Genomic DNA, 8,260 nt, shown 5'->3' with positions numbered 1-8,260 from the left:
GGGGGAAATCCCCATCCATCACCAGCATCGTTTGCACAGCCTCAACATGGATCCGGGGGTGCTGATTCTCCTCCCCTTTACACCGCTTCTATCCTGATCCAACTCTGTGAGGTGCCCTGATGTTGCTCTTCAATGAAATCAGTGTAAATAAACAGAAAAGTCTCAACTTCCCCTGTTCCCCCTCTTAGACTTTATTCAAGCTGCCAGAGCCTTGACAAGAAACAGCAAACAACCAAAGAGTTCAGTGAAGCAGATGAGCCACCAGAGAGATGGAAATTTCTGCTCTAAAGAAAGATCTACAGGAAAGGAAAAAAGGAATAAAGCTAGCCATAAATAAATCTCTGAATACCAAAAGTCAATGCCACTGAAGTCAGTGGGAACTGAATCAATCTAAACTTGTATGTGACCAGCTTGCCATTTGGGAATCCTGTGTCTCAAGTGGGCTGAGGACACTGCTAGTGGGCTGCCAAGTGAAACAAAGAGCTATGCTGGAGAGCAGGAAAGCCACTTCTTCATGAATGAAAATGGGAATTGATAGATCCAAAACTAAATGCTTAGCTCTTTTCTCTTTTGAAGAAGATGAGACAACCAATATATACTGTATGTGGCATTTGGGTAGGTTGCCCATATACTTCTGGTATATGTGGGTATAAGAACCTGGATAGCATAGCATAGCATAGCATAGCATAGCATACCATACCATAGAAGAGAAAGAGAAGAGAAGCAAAGAGAAGAGAAGTGCAAAGAAGAGAAGAGAACAAAACAGAACAGAACAAAACATATTATGTTTAACACATGTCAAAGGGAGACTACACTCAGGCAAATATTTGCAGGCATCCACCTTATACAGTATGCAATTACTCGAAATACAGTTCTCCTAATCACAGCTGCCAGAATTGCCAGCTGGCGGATGTTTACATGCAGTAGCTCATGCCTGTTTTCACATGTAATCTTGGACCAATCAGTGAATTTAAAGTGTAAAAATTAAAGCCTTAGGTTGAAGTCTCGTATAAAATGACAAAGTGCTATTGGTAGCCATGAGGTGACAGCATTAGCAGTAGCAGACCACTTAATCTTCAAAATCCAAGGCAACAAGCCTCTGGGAAGTGAAAGGAGTACTTCAAACATGGAAGTGAAGATTGTAACTAAAAACTGAGGAGGCACAAAAGTGTGAGGTTATAATGAGAAGAATAATTAGAAATGGATGTGCTGTCCCTGACCTCATCAGAACTACAACATGTCAAAAGCCTCTTTTAAAAAGAAAACCCAACATCTCCCCTGTAGTTCACAGGTCAGCAGAGTAATGTAAACCACTGCCCATTTCTGCTGGCATTAGCATCAACTAAAATTGACATTGGTTTATATTAATAGGTCAGGCTGTAACCTGTGGGGCTGAGAAGCCTGTGTAAATCCCACTGGGCATCCCCTCAGTGGGGCAGAGAGGCTAAGTCCAATCAGAGGGCCCGGGAGCACAGCTAAGGGCAGTGACCATTTCAGTCCCCCGGCCAAATCTGCTCACAAGGGTGAAATAGCCCAAAGAAGGAGGTTGCATATTTAGTGCATGAGACTTCACAGGTCTGCAGCAGTAAGGAGCAGGAGGGCTCTCCCTTAAGTCCGTCCCTTAAGTCTCCCTTAAGTTAATTTACACCAGCCCTTAAATTCATACCTGCTTGCTCGCTCAGAGGAGATAACAGAGGAGTGTGCAGGCTCATCCACACGTGCACTTAGGCACTCATGCCTGGTAGTAAACAGCGGCAGGTAAAATTCTGATCTGTAAATATATTTAGGTAATGCTTCTTGTATAAAACACCAAACAAGATCTGAAAGGGCTGCATTTCACGTCTGGGTTTCTCACAGGGAAAATGTCCTAGGGAGATGATAAATAAAAAAAAATTACACACAGATGTGGTGAGGAAAATAAATCGTAAAAGAAATCAGCACACTCCCCTAGCAACTAGCCAATATTATTTGGGATAAGATGGAAACCGTATTCTGTTCTTGGAGCTGGAAGCCAAAGTAAATTGTTACAATGGATCAAAAAATACATGTAATGGAAGAAAACAATATGAACAGATAGTGGTCTGGCTTATACATGAGTATGGCAGAGGAAATAATGATCTTCCACACTGACCACTGATTAAGTAATGAAATAAATCCAATGTGACTCCCTCCGGTGCTAATGTTTCTTTGTTGTTTTACCTGTTGAATCCATTAAGCTTTTCTTTCCAATGAACAGCTTGACCATGTGAAGCCCTGAAATAAGCTCTCCCTTGAAAACTGGTGCAATGTGAATTAATGAAGCTCCGCCAGCTATCAACAGCAGAAAATTTGGCACCGTTATTTAACTTGTGGTATAAAATATACGTTAAATATGGAAGACTTTATGGATCAGATCAGATCAGTGCTAATTATTTTTCTTCCAGATTTACAGTATAAATTGTCTTGGTGCCAGTTTACATCATAATTACATCACCATTTATAATGTTTGGCATTCCTTTTAGAAGCAGAAAAGGTTTCAACCCTTAGGTACAATGCTTTACAGGGAACTTTGCAATCACTAATTTAATATCAGTGAGCTGTGAACTGTTTCCAGATGAATACTTCAGAGCACAGATTTTCTACTTCTTTTGCAAATAATCTATTTCTCAAGTAAAAGCAGCTTGAGTCGGGGTCTTGAGGTTGTATTTATGCCCTCTGAAAAGTTTGATCCCACCTATTAAAGATCCCCATGAAATGACATATTTCATAATACATGATTAATCTGTGCTGATACACGGGAGCAGTCTATTCATTAGGCCAACACTTGAAGGCTTTGCTCATTTTACTCTTTATTAGATAGAAAGTATCATTCATTTACCGTTCTTCTGAACTTAAGCATTCTGGCCACTGTCATTATCCAGTCTTTTGAACATGTAAATTTGGGATAAGCAGGAAGCCTTAATACCTCTTTAAACATAGGAAAAGGTTTAATGCATGACCCTTGTTGCTCATTTCCAAAAGGCAGTCCATAAACTAAAAATATGTTACCGTACATTCCTGAACGATCCAAGGTTTTCCCAGGCTTCCTTTACAAAAAGGCATAAGCACAATGCTATACAAGAAGCAAAGATTCAAAGGGAAACACCAAAAGGAAGCTGAGCTGCAAAGTCCAAAATGAAAAGCCAGAAATAGGAAGCAAATGATAAGAATCAGGAAAGTGAGATAGCGGCAAGGACTCCCCTTTGTATGATTTCTTTTCTTGTATCTTTTCAATGAATTGGTAATTACTCTTTGTTTCCACTGTATCATGGCAACTCAACTTCACTCTGGTAAAAATAGATGCTTTGGGACATTTCCTACTTGCTGAAGGCAAAAGGTGTTTACATCCTTTCTCCAGGCAAACCAGGTGCTATGCAGAGAACTGGGTGGGCTGGCTACCTGTGCACAGACGTCAGGAGAAGACCACTGTAGAAATGACTGGATATGGTGGGGTTATCTGCAGAGAGACTCAGGAATTAGAGCCATAGCTTGTTCGGAGCATATTAAAAATATACTTGCTCATAACTCCGCATACAAATACGTGGCATGTCCAGCCTGGGAGCTGGAAGCCAAAGTGACTGCACATAACTTCTGGTCCGAGTGTTCTCCCTCAGACCGATGGCCATGCAAATGCAGCTGGGCACCTTTCAGGTCTGTGCTGCTGAGTCCACATGGGACAGTGCTGTTCCTTGGTGGGTTACAGTCATGGCCTGGCTCTGATTGAAGGATCTCTGCACCGTGCCATCCATGCACAGTGTGGCTATTCCCAGTGATTTTATAAGCGCTGCAACGATCTGCGCAGCAGAACACACTGGCTTTCCCTCAATTAATTCGTGAACTGAGTCAAATAATTCTCCTGTGTTTGGAGAAGATGTTAAAGAGACAAAAAAATATCACAGAGTGATGGAAATGCCCTACTACGTGGCAACAGGGGTCAGTTTTCTCCAGGGCAGGCAAGTTTGGGTTTGTAATACGCAGTAAGAAGGTAGTTGATATAAATGGGGAAAAATGATGAAAAAATAGGCCGTGTTATGCTGAAGTCTTTTTTTTTTTACTACTTTCAAATCGTCTACATTTCCGGGGGAAGAAAGGAGTTTCAGTGAACAAGACCTCTGAGATCTATATTAGAGAGTTTCTTAAAACTACGAGAAAGTCACATATATTCTCTGTATTTCAGAAAACTCACTTGTCTTAATACAATGCTAAATTTGACTGATCACTCACAGCCCAAACCAATGCTCTGCCTTCACACACCCCCACCTTACCAATAGTTTTGTTGGTAGCTGTTTCTTTGGTGAGACCTCTTGGTCCTAGGAATCTAAATCACCCTGATTAAGACAACACCAGGTTGGGCTGCAGTGTTGATCTGCTTGAGGGTAAGATCCCTACAGACGGATTTGTTCAGCCTGGATCAATGGGCAGAGGCCAACTGTATAAGATTCAACAAGGCCAAGTGCCGGGTCCTGCACTTGGGTCACAACAACCCCACGCAGTGCTACAGGCTTGGGTAAGTGTGGCTGGAGAGCTGCCTGGCAGAAGAGGACCTGGGGTGTTGGTTAACAGCCAGCTGAATACAAGCCAGCAGTGTGCTCAGGTGGCCAAGATGGCCAATAGCATCCTGGCTTGTATCAGTAATAGCATGGCCAGCAGGACTAGGGAAGTGACTGTCCCCCTGTACTTGGCACTGGTGAGGTCCCACCTTGAGTTCTGTGTTCACTTTTGGGCCCCTCACTACCACTGAGGTGTTGGAGCGTGTCCAGAGAAGGGCAACGAAGCTGGTGAGGGGTCTAGAGCACAAGTCTTATGAGGAGCGGCTGAGGGAACTGAGGTTTTTTAGTCTGGAGAAAAGGAAGCTGAGGGGAGACCTTATCACTCTCTACAGCTACCTGAAAGGCGGTTGTAGTGAAGTGGGGGTCAGTCTCTTCTCCCAGGTAACAAGTGATAGGACAGGAGGAAATGGCCTCAAGTTGTGCCAGGGGAGGTTTAGATTGGATATTAGGAAAAACGTCTCCACTGACAGAGTTGTCAAGCATTGGAACTGGTTGCCCAGGGAAGTGGTGGAGTCACCATCCCTGGAGGTATTTAAAAGATGTGTAGATGTGGTGCTTAGGGACATGGTATAATGGTAGGCTCGGCAGTGTTAGGTCAACAGTTGGACTTGATGATCTTAAAGGTCTTTTCCAACCTGAACGATTCTATGATTCTACATGTCCACCTAGGAAAAAAGGCTTTCCACATGGAAAAATATCTCCACTATTTTTCACACTTACTGATTTTAAACATTAAAAAAAAAAAAAAAAAAGAAAACCAAAGACTCTTTCAGGAACAATCTTGAAACATTTGATTTCTTTATCAATAAAAGAAAACAAGATATGAACGATGGCTCTTCACATGTTCTACTTAGGTGCTTGGGTGCATATATTCTGCCCATATGCAACACAGCTTTAAAGCTGAGATACTGTGAAAGATATTTTGTCTCTCACTATTTGACATAATTACGTCAAATTAATCTGACATAATTAACTGATGTAGGAATACCTGTAGGAATATCCACTTATTTTTCTATTGCCATGCAGCCTATGGTCTCACTAATTCTCTGCAAAACTAGAATAAAACATATTACAGTGGAACAAGTATTTTCATTAGTTTTGTCACAATATAAACAATAACACAAGAGTCAATAAAATGACAAATATTGTGAGGTTTATCCTTTCCCTACCCAATGCAAATGGTAATTATACTCTGACCCTATCAGCCCCTGAAAACTAAGCCAAATTCCCATTTGAGAAATGTCTGTTCTTGGTACCTGTGCAGAATCTCAAAGTGCACTGTTTGGTTTTCAAATCCTAGGTACACATTTTAGAATCAAATATTTTAGGATTGGTGGGGATTATCCTTTTACTTGCAACTCAAGCTTATTTTGACCTCTGCTCTTTAAGAAAAAAAAGGTGATATCTCTATGGACACTTACAGGAATAGAACCATATCTTAAGTATTAAAGTGATTTCTACTTTTCTATCCTAAAGCATGTTTTTGAAAACCTTGTTATAATTAAGCAGTGTTATTGTCTTACAACATTTCTGCAAAAGTTTTAGCTATGCTTTCTATATAGTTTAGACGACTAAGTAGCTGTTTCCTGTAATGAATGACAAAGCTATTAAAAGCTCAGCTCTTGTACTACATGGGTTACCAACAAGAAAATCTGTGGTCGTATGTGTGAAATGTTATGTTGAGTTTGCATTAGGTGTCCTCATGAGCTAATATTTCCATGTATTCTTTGCAATATTGCCAGGATAATAACCTTTCCATTGGCAGAGAAAAAACAATTTGAACTAATTCATTTAGATAAGCAAAATGATCAAATTTATACCAATCATCATTTTTCTTTAAGAAGAAATCTCTCTTCCTTTTCATAAGTACCCTTCTTTGAAGTATAAACACTTTCCAGAATAATTAGATGATCCCAGAAAGGCCATAAGAGGACTTCAGCATCTCCTAGGTCATAAAACTTTAGGGAAGAGCCAGCCAAAGGCCGAAAGGAGTAAGGACACCAACGGGAACTATTAAAGAATTTTCCACAGTATTACACACAAATTTCTTTCCTTAGGATGAGTGGCTGCTTTATCCTGGCTTCTCTCTGCCACAAAATCTCTACAGCTCACCCTTAGTCCTCTTTATGTCGTCTTTCTTCACTGCTGATATTTTCATCCCTTCATTTAAACACACTCTGTCTCTCTCTGATTTATATGCAGCTTTATTCTTCGCAAGTCTACTTATGCCATACACAAAATGTACCCTAAAAATACGAGTGGAACAAAACTGTATCACTTCAGCCCATCTTTATTGCTTTCTCTTGCTCGCCGTCCTCACACTCTGTCCATCTTGTCTATGCAGACTGAAGCCTCTTTGAGACTTGGGGCTACCTGGTGCAGAGTCTTCTTCAAGGAGACTTTTGACAGTTGGTCTCCAGGCGTTACCATGCAATGTGTGATCGGTACCTACTTCAGTGAACAGGTTTTGACACGAACTGAATTAAATTCTTGGCTTCCATGAAAAGAGGCACCAGTCAAGGTCTCCCAGAACAATGCACTTGGAGGGATCTAGCACAGGTCTATTCGTTTCCTCAGGGTGTCAACAGGACTTTCATGCATGCACATGCTTCCTGCATCCTTTGTCCTTTGCCTCATCAATCATATGGCTGTATTTTCAAATATTTGAATTCTTTTTTTTTTTTTCCTGGGGTACACATATTGTGGGTGAACGCCAATCCCTATGAGAAAAATGCTTTGCCACTCATTTCAACGAGGCCAGGGTTTCATGCAATATTTTTAATGTGTTGTGATCTTCCCTGCTGTAAAGAAACCAAAGCCAATTCAAAGCTTTTTGTGTTTTGGTTTGGTTTGGTTTGGTTTTACTCAAATCAAGGAAAGGAATGTTTGCAAACAAGCTGTAATTAGAAAGCAATGAGAGCTAACAGCTGCATACTGCCTGTGCTAAGTTAGTGTTTCATGAAGCAACAAAACTGCCAGAAAGCTTAGAATTATAAGACACAAACCTAAAAACAGCCTCATCACTTCCAAATCTATTTCAGCTTGTACCTCATTATTTTCAAGTTTCTTAATATATTGCTAAGAGGTCTTATAACTGAGCACTGTTACAAGTGCAGAGCACAACCTTGTGTTCTTACTCAGAAATTTGGTTATTTATATTCATTTGTATCTGTTCCGCATGTTTGAGAGAATGAAATAAAATCTAGTGAGTTGTATTGCTTTTTTATTTTATTCATAGGTCGACCTTAGTTATTTGATCAAAAACTTGGTGTTACTTTTCAGTCATTTAATCAAATGCCCAGAAGCTTGACCCTTTAAGGCAAATGCCTGAAAAAAATTAGAGTAAATTATTCAAAGCTGCAGCTATTTTCCCAAATTACAAATATGAAATACTGAATACTGGCATATTCTTCTTGTTTGCTTTATCTTCTGAATTGTCATAGACTGACCATGGATTATTTTAGATGTTTCCTGATCCTGATATAAGAAACTATTTAAGCAAGCAGAATTTCTGAAATAGCTCACTATCAGACATACTTTCTTAGATGAATTAATTAAAAGCAGATAGTCACTGCTCAGCCCCCCATCCTACATTCTAATTGCCCCCCATGTTGTATTATGGATCCTCTTCACTGGGCCAGGGGTTGGCCTACAATGTTATAGACTATGAATGCTGGCCAGGTGCTGGGAAA

Source organism: Rissa tridactyla, chromosome Z, assembly GCF_028500815.1.
Source record: "Rissa tridactyla isolate bRisTri1 chromosome Z, bRisTri1.patW.cur.20221130, whole genome shotgun sequence".
NCBI classification, from domain to species: Eukaryota; Metazoa; Chordata; class Aves; order Charadriiformes; family Laridae; genus Rissa; species Rissa tridactyla.
This window is presented reverse-complemented; position numbering follows the sequence as displayed.